This window comes from Cetorhinus maximus, chromosome 4 (assembly GCF_964194155.1).
Source record: "Cetorhinus maximus chromosome 4, sCetMax3.hap1.1, whole genome shotgun sequence".
Lineage (NCBI taxonomy): Eukaryota > Metazoa > Chordata > Chondrichthyes > Lamniformes > Cetorhinidae > Cetorhinus > Cetorhinus maximus.
In genome coordinates, this window is record NC_135882.1 from 54,286,750 (window position 1) to 54,302,238 (window position 15,489).

A 15,489-nucleotide genomic window follows, 5' to 3' on the forward strand; every position below is an offset into this window, starting at 1 on the left:
AGCTCAGGACTGGGAATCCATGAGGCGCTGTGGGCCAACAGAAACAGGGGAATTGTACTCAAACACAATCAGTAACTTCATGGCCCAGCATGTCCCCCACTCTACCATTACCATTAATCCAAGGTATCAACTCTGGTTCAATGAAGAGTGCAGGAGAGCATGCCAGGAGCAGCACCAGGCATACCTAAAAATGAGGCATCAACCTGGTGAAGCAATAAAACAGGACTACTTGCGTGCCAAACAGCAAGTGAAAGACAGAGCTAAGCGGCCCCACAACCAACGGATCAGATATAAGCTCTGCAGTCCTGCCACATCCAGCAGTGAATGCTGGTGGACAATTAAACAACTCACTGGAGGAGGTGGCTCCACAAATATCCCTATCCTCAATGATGGAGGAGTCCAGCACATCAGTGCAAAAGATAAGGCTGATGTATTCGCAACAATCTTCAGCCAGAAGTGCCGAGTGGATGATCCATCTCGGCCTCCTCCAGAGGTCCCCAGCATCACAGATGCCAGTCTTCAGCCAATTCGATTCACTCCACATGAGATCAAGAAGCGGCTGAAGGCACTGGATACTGCAAAGGCTATGGGCCCTGACAATATTCCGGCAATAGTACTGAAGACTTGTGCTCCAGAACTTGCCATGCCCTTAGCCAATCTGTTCCAGCACAGCTACAACACTGGAATCTATCCAGCTATGTGGAAAATTGCCCAGGTATGTCCTGTACATAAAAAGCAGGACAAATCCAACCCGTTCAATTACCGCCCCATTAGTCTTCTCTCCATCAACAATATAGTAATGGAAAGGGTCATCAACAGTGCTAACAAGCAGCACTTGCTTAGCAATAACCTGTTCACTGATGCTCAGTTTGGGTTCCGCCAGGATCACTCAGCTCCTGACCTCGTTACAGCCTTGGTTTAAACATGAACAAAAGAGCTGAACTCCAGAGGTGAGGTGAGAGTGACTGCCCTTGACACCAAGGCATCATTTGACCGAGTGTGGTATCAAGAAGCCCAAGCAAAACTGGAGTCAATGGGAATCAGGGGGAAAACTCTCCACTGGTTGGAGTCATACCTAGCACAAAGGAAGATGGTTGTGGTTGCTGGAGATCAGTCATCTCAGCTCCAGGACATCACTGCAGGAGTTCCTCAGGGTAGTGTCCTAGGCCCAACCATCTTCAGCTGCTTCATCAATGACCTTCCTTCCATCATAAGGTCAGAAGTGGGGATGTTCGCCAATGATTGCACAATGTTCAGCACCATTCACGACTCCTCAGATACTGAAGCAGTCCATGTCCAAATGCAGTAAGACCTGGACAATATCCAGGCTTGGGCTGACAAGTAGAAAGTAACATTTGTGCCATACAAGTGTCAGGCAATGACCATCTCCAACAAGAAAGAATCCAACCATCGCCCCTGATGTGCAATGGCATTACCATCACTGAATCCCCCACTATCAACATCCTGGGGGTTACCATTGACCAGAAACTGAACTGGACTAGCCATATAAGTACTGTGGCTACAAGAACAGGTCAGAGGCTTGGAATCGTGTGATGAGTAACTCACCTCCTGACTCTCCAAACCCTGTCCACTATCTACAAGGCACAAGTCAGGAGTGTGATGGAATACTCCCAACTTGCCTGGATGAGTGCAGCTCCTACAACACTGAAGAAGTTTGACACTGTCCAGGACAAAGCAGCCTGCTTGATTGGCACCACATCCACAAACATTCACTCCCTCCATCACTGACGCACAGTAGCAGCAGTGTGTACAATCTACAAGATGCACTGCAGGAATTCATCAAGGCTCCTTAGACAGCACCTTCCAAACCCATGACCACTACCACCTAGAAGGACAAGGGGCAGGGTGGGGAGAGGTAATTAGTGAAAGGAGGCTTACATGTAAACATTGGTATAGAGCAGTGAGGCCAACTAGCGTGTTTCTTTGTAGCAGGGACAGAAATTTGTTTGCCTAGCGCCATTGAAGAGCTGGCCTGCTACCTGCTCCCAGGATTTAAGCTAAGTCTGTCAAGCGCTGCAAAAGAATTTCTCCCCAGCAGTTTCCACATCTGTGACTTGGAATGATGGTGCTCGTTGATCATATTGCTCTTGTCTTTTTTGACAGTAGAGGGTTTTGGAGTGAGAAGTGCTGTTGAAGCCTTTTGTAGATACTAGATACTGCAAACATAATTCACAGATAGTGGAAGGGGGAAATAATGGGAGCAGTGGGAGGGTTGTCAAATCTAGCACTGTTCAAAGCTGGCTGGTGTTTCGTTTCTTGAGTGTTGTTGCAGCCATACCCACCCAAGTGGGTGCAGAGTGTTGCATCAATGTCCTGACTTGAACCTTGAAGATGGTGCATAGGCTTTTAGAGATGCTTTCATAGCTGGATTGTCATAATGAGCTTTTCTTTCACACAGATTCATTTCACTTTATTTATGAACCATTTTGATTCTATTTAAAACAGCATGTAATTATTACTATAATATTTACATTAATAAATATTATGAACCATATGCTCAATGCTAATGCACTGTGCAATAGTGACATTACATCAGGAGATAAGTGAATGTATAAGATCTGTGTGTTCCCCTTATGTATTAGTAGGTGGTGGATTGCAGAGGGTGAGGGTAAAAATTGTATTAAATGATATAGAGGCATATTTTCTCCCTTCAGGAAAAGAGTTGCCTCTATGGACTAGTAGTGCTGTTATGTTGCAATTTTGCTTTCAATTTTGTGCAATCTAAATTTATTAGAATTAACACATAAGAATTGGCCATTGAGAATACATATGTGACAATGCTAATTTCAGTCTTCTTCATTTCAAATAAATGCCCGTTAAATGTGATACATTGTAAATAGACTTAATTGCTCTTTGAAAGAGCCGAGCAAGTCACTCAGTTCAAGGGCAGTTAGGGATGGGCAACTAATCTTGGCCTTGCCAGCGATCCCCACATCCTATGAAAGAATAAAAAACATTCAAACATTTTGCTCTTGGTAAATGTTTTGAAAGCAGAGCAACTAACCCGTTTGCAGTGTTCTTCAGAAGTGCATTCAACTCATTGGCTTGGGATGTGGCTTATAAACACATATTCAGGACACCAAAAGCTTGTCAGTACATTGTAGGTTGCGTCAAGTTGGGGTTGGTCACTTCTGGTACTTGGGAGGAAATGTAGAAGGTATTTCATGACTTTAAAAAGGGCGCCGAGGTAAGACACTGTCTTTATACGGTCATAAGAGAATTGTACACATGATGCTTCAAACAATAACTTTTTAAGATATGGATGAAGAAAATGCTTACATTGTTACTTGAGCATAAATAACACATAGGCCAGGCTTATCCATTCAAAGCGCTCTTAGTCAAATGTCAATGCAGAATTGGTGAATTCACCCATAAATGCGCTCAGAGAAGTGTACATTGATGTGCATAATATTCTGATGGTTGTTGTTGTCATCTTGGTAAATCCTAGGAAAATTGTACATGATGCTAAAGCCCATTTTATGGATCATGACAATGACTGTGTACAGTTAGTGTCGTTTTACACCTCAGGAAAGCAAACAAAAAGGTAAAACTGTGTCTACCTTTCTTGCTGCTGGTGATTGTTCCTGAAATTTTCATAGGTAGATGCAGACTGATCTTAGGCTAAGGAGCAGGGGAGAGGGATTGTACGGAGTCTGCAAGACCTGGAAATGTGGTGTGCAGGGTGACTTAATCAAGCGGGATGTGCAATTTTCATTTCCTGGCCGCGAGTTGAGATGCAGAAATATAGTCACCAGCGTGTTTGCAGCATGTCAAGCATTATGGCGGCCTGTGGTGGGTTCAGACTTGTAATACATTTACATGCCATTAATACTCAATAATGTGAAATAGTTTTTAAGGAAGTCCTACCAATAAGATAATGTCAGTGGTGCATGGTAATTTTGGAGCAGCCAATTCATGGTTGTTTAAAGGTGGTGTGCACCAGTCAGCTTTGTTCAGTTATGTCTGAGGTCAATGGTCTTCCTTGTTGAATTCTATGGCACGGGGGTGGGGGATGGGGGAGTGGTGGAGTGAGGGGGAGCAGGAGAATGACAGCTTGCATGGAGGCTCAGAATTGGTGAACTGGTAAGGGTGAGTCAGTGATGGTGAGGGTTGTGGAGTGGGGTCGGGGCATGGAGGAGTGGATGAGGGATCCAGGAGGGGACAGAGGGTGGGGGCAAGGGCATGGAGGAGTTAAGAGCCTGGCACCCTTGGTGTGGTGACAGGGTAGTGGGGACAGTCAGTCAAGGTAAGAAAGTGAAGGGTGGTGTCAGTACTTTCTACATTTGGGTCCATCTCAGGGTGTTGGCTGGCAGAGTCCTTACAGGGCTTTGAGTTCACCTACAGCATTTCAGTTATCCCCACTGAGCATGATCTTGGACAATCTTGTTTACAAAGCATAGAAGGTAGGGCCAGCTGCACCTGCAAAATAAAATAAATCAAATTTCCTTGGTGGTACTAGAAGTGAACTATAAAGTGAATTCCATATGCAAAGTGGCTATGTCCCAGAGAGTGATGAGTACAACTGGACATTAATATGAACATTCCATAAAGAGTGAACAGAAAAACACAACATTTCTTCCACAATAAAGGGCATGTCCCTAAGTCTTCTGTAACTATCAATGCCAATAGGTGTAACAGTATTTTGGGGAGGTGGTGACATAGTGGTATTGTCACTCAACTAGTATTCTGGGGACTAAGTTTCAAATCCCACCACTGCAGATAGTAGAATTTGAATGTAATAAAAAATGGAATTAAAGGTCTGATGATCTTTACTTGCTCCTGATGAGAGCAAAATGGCCATGAATAAAGTAAAACCAATGTCATGTAAAATATTTACAAGTGAAATTTAATTTTGAAAAACACCCATGCCACCTTTGTGCTCTCAAGTCTTATCTTAATAGAAATGTAGTTGCACAAGGAAGTTTTGACCATGATGCAGAGCAACCCTGCTTGACCAGGTGGCTCTTTTATAGCCCATCCCTACCTGTTGCGTTGCTGAAGACAGATTTCATCAATGAAAAGCTTACCCATTCCTGAATCACATGTGTTTTCCATTCACGCAGCCGGCACTGAGAATTTTAATTGCAATGGGGAAACAGGAAAAAGAGAGAAAGCGTAAGAGGCGTATAGTTCCAGTAACAATGTCAGGATTTTGTTGGCAAAATCCTGGCCTAATTTCCTGCTTTATTATGTAATAACTGGCAATGGCCACATCCACACTGTCGGGATGATAAGAATGAAACATTATTCACTCTTGTCATTTCTCTGTAGAACCTTTGAAATAGTTCTCTTCATTTGCAAGATGAACTCAGGTGAGTAATGAATCTATTCTTTGTATTTATTCCAACATGAATGAAACAATATGAATTTGTCTTCATTTTCCTTTAACAAGTAATTTAGAATCCTTAACAAACAACATTTACTTCATGGGTGAATTTTCACATCTTAACACAAAAGTAAGATGCTGAGCAGAGAAAAAAAAAGAAGAAATTTGCTACTGCTAATTGTGGATCTTACTCAACTGTTTACTTGCAGATCCTTTATCATTAAACTTTTTCTACAGAGGAAAACATAGTCTGTAGTTGCTTGTTTCCCCTGAATTTTATTAAGATACATCTTTAGCAGGGTGCATGTTCACCTGCAATGATCCTGCAGAAATTTACAATTGGGCATGTGAAAATGGCAATGTAAATGCAGAAAGACAGACAGACCATTTTGTCGCATAGGTTAACCTGGAGACTAGATTCAATAAATTTGGTGAGTGTAGGTATTTGTAATTGAATTAAAATGTATCCAATTTGTGCCACTTTGGATATGGAATTCACTTTATAGCTCACTTTTAATGCTACCAAGGAAATTTGATTTATTTTATTTTGACTGTGCCTGGGTTTATTTCCTCATTTGAAGTGTAGTGCCTCCAATAACAAAACACTTTACATGTTATGATGATGGATAACAAATACAGAGAAAGTTCTGTTGTTGGATGACAGGATTTTTGGGCTCTGAAGAAGGGTCATGCGGACTCCAAGCATTAACTCTGTTTCTCTCTCCACAGATGCTGCTAGACCTGCTGAGTATTTCCAGCATTTTTTGTTTTTGTTTTTGGGTTTTTACTTTTTTCTGAACTAAATGTTCCATCAGTTGCCTTGTATATTCTCAGCAGAACTGTTAATTATACTTGTTATAACAGTTACAAAGATAATAGATTAGAAATTACTGTTGTTGATAATAATGGATAAACGTTCAACACATTTGTATTACATCCCTCCATCCATTATTTTAACATTAGTTTAAACATCTTAATGCATCTGCTGCAAAGCACAAGGGGAGGTTAGAGGAATCTATTGAACATTCATTCCCCCAAGATTACTAGCAGTATTTCATAAGTTTGCAACTCAATGCATTGGAGTAATTTTCACTTTTGGCACAGTCGGAAAACTGACAGCTGTGGATCGCTCATCCATGATCTGTCTCAAGTAAATCAGGTGGGATGTATAATGGGCGGCTGATACACAATTGCCTGTTTTCTGTTCTTGCCCCAATTCAAAATTACTTCCATTACCCCCTTTTAAGTACAAAACTGCTCTTCCTTCTAATATCTTACAATGCATGGCTAGCATTCTCTACTGCTTATACTGCATTCACGAGAAACGATTAGGAGTTTACAATTCCTCTCTTTTCTATGGATTCCATTGACAAATATCACAGGTGTCATAGGGCACGAAATTTCTGTGTGCAATGAACAGTGAAGTTAATATTGAAGAAAAAATTGCCATCCCTTGCAATATAAATCAAATTAATGGACATATTGCATTAGTTGGAAATATTCTAAAAAACTATAAACTTTGTTATATGCTTAGCCATGGAGTCAAAAAATAAATCTGTTACCACGAAAGTGCAAAGCCTCAACTACAACTATATGTATGGGTGTAATCTTCCTCTGTTGCCGAGGATCCTGACAGTGGGGCCAAAGTACGTTTGTAGGCAGGACAGCTGGCCACATGTAATTATACAGCAGCCAGCCAATCAGATGTTCATCATCCAGGAGCCCGGCCAATTATGCAGCAGGACAGGCCTAAAATCATCAGTTCCACCTTAGCTCATGAGGCCAAAGGTCTGGATGCCATATTTAAACAGCACCCGGATAAGCATCCACTCCCTGCCATTCAGCACATTAGACTGCCTGGTTTTCAGGAGATTTTTCAAGTGGAACTGCTGCTACACTCCACTTCTGAACCGTCCCTTTGGATCCCTGGAACTGACTGTTACCCCCCCTCCCCCCAACCACCAAACCCATGTCCGCATCCATCCCAATCGCCTGCTGTCACCCACTAAATTTTCTTTGCAGAATGTCCGAACGCAGACAAAGAGTGGCTCCACCATTCGGTGATGCCTCCCTGCAGCTTTTCTCCCAGGCCAGCTGGAATCGGTGGGAAATCCAGTGCTGGCAGCAGGAAGCCCTACACTGCCCAACCAAGGTGGCCTGGACAGTGATGACAGTGGGGTAGGGTCCCAAAGCATGACTGGATGCAATGCAGGAAACGACCGCCTGCACTCTGCAAGGCTAAGTGACACCGTGTAGTCACTGCAAAGTGACACTCATAGGGCATCAAGAAATGGAAATGTTAGGGTGTAGAGGTATGCCAGGCAGGAGTTTGGGTTGCATGCCTTAGCATCAGATGGATCACGTGGACTGAATGTGTAGGGGCCAGTTCATGCTGTGGGAGTTGTACCAGTTGCAGGACAGTGCATGTATGGAACACTTACTAGGGAGATGACAGGAGCTGCCGAGGCCTGCATGCTCATAAAGCGGTTATGTACCCATTGGGATGATACATTAAGTCCTCACTTAAATATGTGTTTGCATTCCTGAAAATCGCGACTTTAAGGGCAGGATTTTTAGGTCAGCGGGTAGGCGCGTGCCCGGCCCAATTGGATGCGAGATTGCATGAGATGACGTCGGGCAAGCATCCAAGGTTCCTTTGGACAAGTTTTGCCCCGATAAATCAATGTACGAATTGAAATATGTAACGTACATTTGCAGCATTGTGCTTTCCTAGCTGGAGGAAGTTGCAACTTAAAATAAATCACTGAATATAACAGAAATTCTATATAGATTCAAATTAGATAACACTAAATCACCCAAACAATCTGAGTAGCACAGCTTCTGTGTCTCACCCACATCACTTCTGAAACTCAGCTCAACTCTTTTGCTTGCTTTCCTTTCCCACTCTGTCTCTCTCTCTCTCTCTCTCTCTCTCTCTCTCATTTCCCACTTTGCCTCTAACTCTCTCCTTTCCCACTCTGTTCTCTCTCTCCGCTTCTTTCCCACTCTCTCTTTCTCCTTTCCTACTCTATCTTTCTCTCTCTCTCTGGAGCTTGTACTTTTCCCTGACTGCCTGCAGGGGCTGTGCCCCTGTTTGGAGCTGCTTTGGAGATGGGTGGGGCAGTGGATGGATCTGGGTTGGGGCGGGGGTGGGCCATGGATGGATCTAGGAAGGGGTGTTGCTGCAGATGGAGCCAGGGTTGGGGGGGCTGCCGATGGAGTCAGGGAGGTGCAGTGGATGGAGCAGTGGTGAGGGTGTGGTGGCTCAAATGGAGCTTGCGGGTGCTTTGGATGGAGCTGGGGTGGGCGGGGGGGACTGCAGATGGATCTGGGGGGGGCTGCTCCCTCCTCCCTGTCCCAAGTTACCCACCCTTCATCACTAGTTGACAACTTCCTATACCTGCCCTGCGCTCCTGCTCCCGGGTCTCGCTCTCTCCCCGCAGCCTGGGCCTCTGGTGACTGTGGCGACGGACTCAGCATCAGAACATGGCGGTGGATGGCACAGAATGCATCACGCTGGGGGCGGGGCCAGAGCATGGACAGCGTAAAACTGAAACTAGTGAAGCAAATCGAGAAAAAGGGCCTAAAGAATGAATGACGGTAAAGTGAAACGACGCTAAGTGGGGCGACTTAAAATGAGAATTTATTGTACACAATCCTTCTGTCTACCTGCAGGAAAAAGGAGCATAGAACATCAAGGAACAGTCAAAAAAGGTGGCGGTGCCCCTGCCATCAGGATCTTAACCCCGCAAAAGAGGAGGCTGCGGAAATAGCTGGGGAGGAAGGATGATGAATCTGTGCAGGTGGAGAGGCTGGAATTTCAAGGCCGCTGAGTCAGGATGCCTCCAAACTGGTGTTGACAAGTTGACTTACACATGATATTCATCTTAGGAAAAGAGATTGTCCATAACCTTGATAATTCTTCGTGTTCTCCACTGCAGGTCCTTGAAGCAAGGGGAAATGTAAGAGGCTCAACCTCCAACTCTGAGCATGGTGAGATGGAACACTCAGAGGATGCACTGTCACATCGTTCCCCCACAGTCTCCACCATCACAGAAACATCCACCTTGCTGGGTATGCCTTTGCCATTAGGCTCGGGATCACAATGTGGTGAGCGCATCACAGACACGTCCCCACAGCTGATGGAGGATGAGACAGCTGAGGTCCCTGACATCAGAGGACTGCTGGAGACCAAGCCCATGCTGAGCCCCATGTTGATGACAGGCCTCTGGAATCAACCATAAGAAACCTGATGGGGTTGCAGAGACAGGCAAGGGAACATCTGGTGGAAATGACCAAGGCCATGTGCAGCCTTGAACTGGAGAAGATCTGGTGGAGAAGTCTGCCTAAGTCCTGAGTGCTGTCATGGCTTCAGCATGCAAGCACTTGGCTTCCTCCATAGAAAGGTTGGTGATTGGCACGGGGAGCCAGGTCCAGCAGAACACTCAGTGGCTGCAGGATATGTGCTCAGACCTGCATTCTGTCACTCTGGCCATGGCTTTTATTCAGCAGTCACTAGGCAAAAGGGGAACAAGGCACCTCAGCCTCCCTCCAGATGCCTTTGTCCTCCTGGAGTTAGGGAGGTACCATCATGCACTGTCGGGAAAGAGGAGCACCAGCAATCTGCCTCAGCGGCATTATCTCCGGGCGCTCCAAATGATTGCTGCCACTCCTCCTCCCCTCTGCTAGTGACTTCACCTCCTCCATCCTGCACCTGTTCAGCAGACTGTCAGCAGGCCAGAGCCTTTTAGGCCTCAGACAACCAGAAGATGGCAGCCAAGGTCACCTCAGGTAATGAGGCCATAGCACTCAGCAGGCTACCTCCACCTCAGATGTGGGTGTTGAGGTTGCATCAAGGTGTAGTGCTAGAAAACATAACATAAAAAAATTATAATGCTGAGGAGTCTAATCAGTCTATGGATAGTATAAATCACCAATTTTTCAGGCAGTGGGCGGGCGGGCGGGCTCGGTTGGGGGTAGGCGCGGAGCCAATCGGCACCTGCAATCGGCTCCGTGCCACCATTTATTTGCGGGCGGGTCAATTAAGGCCCGCCCAGCGTAAGATGCAAGCGGCAGCGCTCGGCGCTACACATGTGGGCGGGGAGAGGAGGGAGAGTTGGGGCCAGCGGGTCTTTCGCACATGCGCGCAAAAGAGCACTTCAATCTCCCTGAGGCACAGAGCTGCCTCAGAAAGATTGAATCGCTACTAAAAATATTAAATACATGGAGTAAAGATTTATTTAAACATGTCCCCTCATGTGACTGTGTCACATGAGATGGGACATGTTTTTATACGTAGGAAAATTTTTAAATTAAATTAATAAAAGCTTTAGGAAACCTCATCCCACTCGTGGATGAGGTTTCCTAAAAAACGCAAAGGCCGCTTGGCCTTTCCGCCTGCCCGCCGACCTTAAGGTTGGACAGGCAGTGTTAATAATTAGCTTAATCACTTCCTTAATGGCTTTAATAGGCCGTTGATATATCGGCGGGCACGCAGCCGACTCCAGCGCACGCCCGCCGAATGAAACATCGTGAGACAGCACGATGACATCGGGACGCACACCAAACCACATCGCGCATCATTTTACGCATTGGCGTGTCGGGCCCGCCCCCGCACAATGACTGAAAAATCCTGCCCATGGTTTGGATCACTTTATTCATCTGTGGCTGAATGGTCATTATGTTGGGAGTTGCACAAACTGATGGGTGCACTTAAGGATGTAGTACTTCATGGATGATTAATGATGGATGAAGTGGGCCTATAGAAGCACTATTCATTATGTAGCATCAAAAGTAGTGACATCTCTAAGTATCTCGACATGTGCAGGTTTATATTTGAGGCAACCTCTATAAAGTCAGAGGTTTGGAACCCAGCTGGCAAGCCAGCAGGTCGTGTTCACCTGCTTATCACATATCAGGTACGGTTAGTCTAAACAGCATCTCTAGCTGAGGTATTCCATATGTGACAGGTGAGCACAGAGTTCTTAGCAAGGCATTGCCAGCTTTTGGAGTGACTGTCACTGAGTCATGCGCCACTTCCTTTCAATTCACAAGTGGATGTGGCTTCCATAAAAACCATGCTCATGCCAAGGGCTTGAAGCATTTTTCCTTCTAGGTGTCCGAGGTCATAGAAATATATGTTGGTCTGGAAACAGTGTTCCAGTTCTGCTGACACTTACACCATGACTTATATTGCAGAGGAGATCAAGAGATCTTGTGAGGGCCTCGTTTTACCTGGAATCTGGTTGTAATGAGTGTGTCATGGGCCTGTCTGGCACATCACTCCATCACCCACACATCTGCAGCTGCACCATCCACTCCTTCATAAACATCAGGCTCTTCCCCGTCTTTCTTGTTTGAGGAAGCCTCCAAATCCTCCATGTCCCCATCTGCAAGGTCCTCACCAGTTTGCTGCACAAGGTTGTGTAGCATAATGATCCTGGGGATTCACTCTGGCACATTCTGCAGCATTCCACCTGAGCCGCCCAGGCAACAGAACCTCATCAGCAGTCCGGTGGTCCGTCCTGTTGTTAACCTTGTTGAGGCATGGGCGGCATTGTGTCTCCCTTCTGCTGGGCTTTGTGGGTTCCGCACACGTGTCATGAGCCAAGTCTTCACAGGACACCCCGTGACACCCAGGAGCCACCCCTGCAGTTGCAGAGGGGGAGAAACAGTTGTGGCACCTGAGGGTAAGTGAAGGTATAAGAATTATGAGAGCTCCCTGGGAAGTGAGGGTACACTTCCAGGATTTGTTTGCAGTAATCACAGACCAGCTGCACATTGAGAGAGTGAAAGTCTTTTTGGTTTATGAAAGCTGCTGGATGGTCCCAGGAAGCTCTTAGTGCTACATGTATGGAATCAAATGCCCCTTGGTCCTATGGAAATCCAGTCAAGGCAATGAATGCCACAGCTCTGGCTGCCTGGCTGTCAGGGTCTGTGGTGAATCGCACAAATTCACTGACTGATACATCTGAGAGTGGCTGACTGAGAGATGCCACACATGTTTCCTGTGAAACCGTGGAAAGACCCGTAGGCATAGGTATTCAACGCCACAGTGACTTTTAAAGCTACTGTCATTGGACTGTCTCCCAATCCATGAGGACTTGGATCTTACTGAAGGAGCTGGCAAAGGTGAGTAATGGAAGCCTGTGACATCCTCAGCTGTCTCTGACATTGCCTCTCTGACATTTGCAGGTAGTTACATCGCCTGCAGTATATTCAATTATGTGCCAATGCTCGATGTCACACTTGCCCCTGGTTGCAAGAATCCTGAGCTGCCTGAGTCTCTGCTGGCATCCATTGGTGTTTTGGCTGTTGCTGTGCTTGGCCCTGGGCTACTGTCTGCTGGCTCCTGTACAGCTGCGCCAGAGCAAGCAGAAGCACCGGGTGTACTTGACCAATCTTGTCCGTCTGAGGTGAACTGCAAACAAAAGGCAGGCAAAGGTCTGGTCAGCACAGTCTTCAAGGCCCTCTATCCTGAGTAATTTTGAATAAAGGAGGGCCCTATACTTAGCATTAGGCCACAACCAGGTTTCCACCCACCCCACCGTGGCCCACTCCATCCTCAAGCTTTACTCCATAGAATTCTTGTTGATGCAGCTATGTCTGTGCCCTGGAGCTTGAAGCCATCACCCAGCATCCTCACTCAATCACCTTTGCACTTTCTTCTTTCACCCTCAACCCTCACTCCATCACCCTTGCCCTGCCTTCGATGATCCTCAACCCGTAACTCCACCATCACCTTTGACAAACTAACATTAACCCAGAGCTTCTCCCCCTGTTACAATTGGTCATACCCCTGGCACACTGGAACTGGCCCCTGTTACCCTTGACCTGCCATCTATCATCCTCAACCCTCCCTCTATCATCCTTGACCTTCCCTCTGTTTCCCTTGAATCTCAGGATTTCATCATTGACCTTCCCTGTATAATGCTTGATCTCCTCACAATCATGCTTGACCTACCACCCATAGACATTGACCTTCCCTGTAAAGTCCAGCTTCCTCCCTCTGGTCCCCTTGAGACTTTGTAAGATTGCCACCTCCCTCCCTCCATCCCTTAATCAGTCATGTCCCGGCCCCCTTTCACAGCCAATCGCCAATGCCTCCTCTCCCCTGTTTCAACAAAGCTCCCCATACAAGAAAAAAACAGCTCCTGCTCAGTCCAAATCCACCAGGAAGGCTACTTCGCCTGTTGCATGACACCTTTAAGCTGTTGTGAATCTGAAGGCGTGTGTTTCTCATTTGCTGCCTACTTAATTCCAAAGGTACACTTAATTGTGGCGAAGTTGTGTTTTATTTTAATGAGCATGCATGACATGATAATGTGTTAAACAGAGGTTCCTGATGCATGCTGTTGGGAAGCACAATCCACTGGCAACGGAATAACCAACTTTTATCCCACTCTAGGGAAGCTCACATTTTTCCTCCTGCTCAATTAAGTACCCCACCCACCTTGTTTCCTGTTCCTGGGGACTTCACATGACTCTGCCCTATAAGTGCAAATGTCTAGGAATACCAGACAGCCAACAGAGAAAATGGTCCAATGAACAAAATGTTTCCAGAGTGACTCAACCAATAACCCCTGCAGGTTCTTATAGCTCCAGTAAAAGAAACAAGAAGTAACAGATTCAGAACCAAGTTCGCTCTTGGAAATAAAAGACAGAGATGATTAGTTGTCACTATGTGTTAGAATGTGCTACCTCAATATGCTACCTTGCAAATTAACCATTGAAGAAAAAGAAAATAAATAATTAAGCAAACCTGAACAGAAAGACAAGCTCAATAATGCAAAATTTCAAAAAAAAAATTAACAGAGGAAAAGCAGGGCAGCCGTTGTACAACAACAGCAGCTAGCATTTATAGAGCATCTTTAATATAGAGAAATGTCCCAAGTGCTTCACGTTAAGCATTATCAAATACAATTTGACACTGAGCCTAATAAGGGGATATCAGGACAAATGACCAAATACTTGGGCAAAGAGATGGAGTTTAAGGAGCATCTTAAAGGGGCATTGCAGGGTGAGTGGGACAAGGGAACAACTGTCCAAATCGTGCACTTTGGGTTGAAAGTGAAAAGAGCACTGAACCTTTGAAACTTCTTTTCAATCTCAAGTCTATACGTTATCTAATAGTCTGCTGTTTTAGAACAAAATAAATAAAAGTTTCATCTTCTAAAAACAGACAATTAATTGGGAAAGAGACGTCACCTAGCATTTCATTTATGTTTAGCGCGTATTGTAATTATATCATCAGTTATTAATAACTTGGTGCTATATTATTTAGAATTATATGCTTGATAACTAAATTGGCATAATATTGTAGCTGACTTAGTGGAGGATGTAGCCCAGGTTTTGTTCCAAATTTTTTAATGAGATGGGGGTGTCACTGGCAAGGCCAGCATTTGTTGCTGATCCCTAATTTTCCTTGAACTTACTTACACCAAACCATTTCAGAGGAGCAGTTAAGGGTCAACCATGTTGATGTGGATCTGAAGTCACATGTAGACCAGGCCAGGTAGGGATGGCAGATTTCCCTCCCTAAAGGGCATTAGTGAACCAGATGGGTTTTTACAGCAATCAACCAATGTCATTGTGACTAGCTTTTCAATTCCAGATTATTACTTGATTTTAAACTTCACCTGCTGCTGTGTTGGAATTTGAACCCTTGTCCCCAGGACATTAGCCTGGGCTTCTGGAGCTCTGGTGTTTTTCAATCCATTGTGGAGTTTTACTTGGAGCTAGTGTACTTGGTCCCTTTGTCCTTTGTCCCTTTGTCCCTTTGTCCCTTCCGACATGGCATGCTTGGCCAGTTCCCAGGGCAGCAGCAGGCACACGGCGGTCTGGATCTCCCGGGAGCTGATGGTGCTGCGCTTGTTGTAATGAGCCAGGTGGGAAGCCTCACCTGCGATGCGCTCGAAAGTATAATTCACGAACGAGTTCATGATGCTCATGGCCTTGGAGGAGATGCCAGTGTCGGGGTGAACTTGCTTCATCACTTTGTAGATGTAGATGGAGTATCTCTCCTTCCTCGAACCTTGGCCCTTCTTGCCGCCCTTTGCTGACGGTTTCTTTAAGGCTTTCTTGGCTCCCTTCTTGGGAGCTGGTTTCTTTTCATCAACCATCTTCAATTGTAGTGACATTAC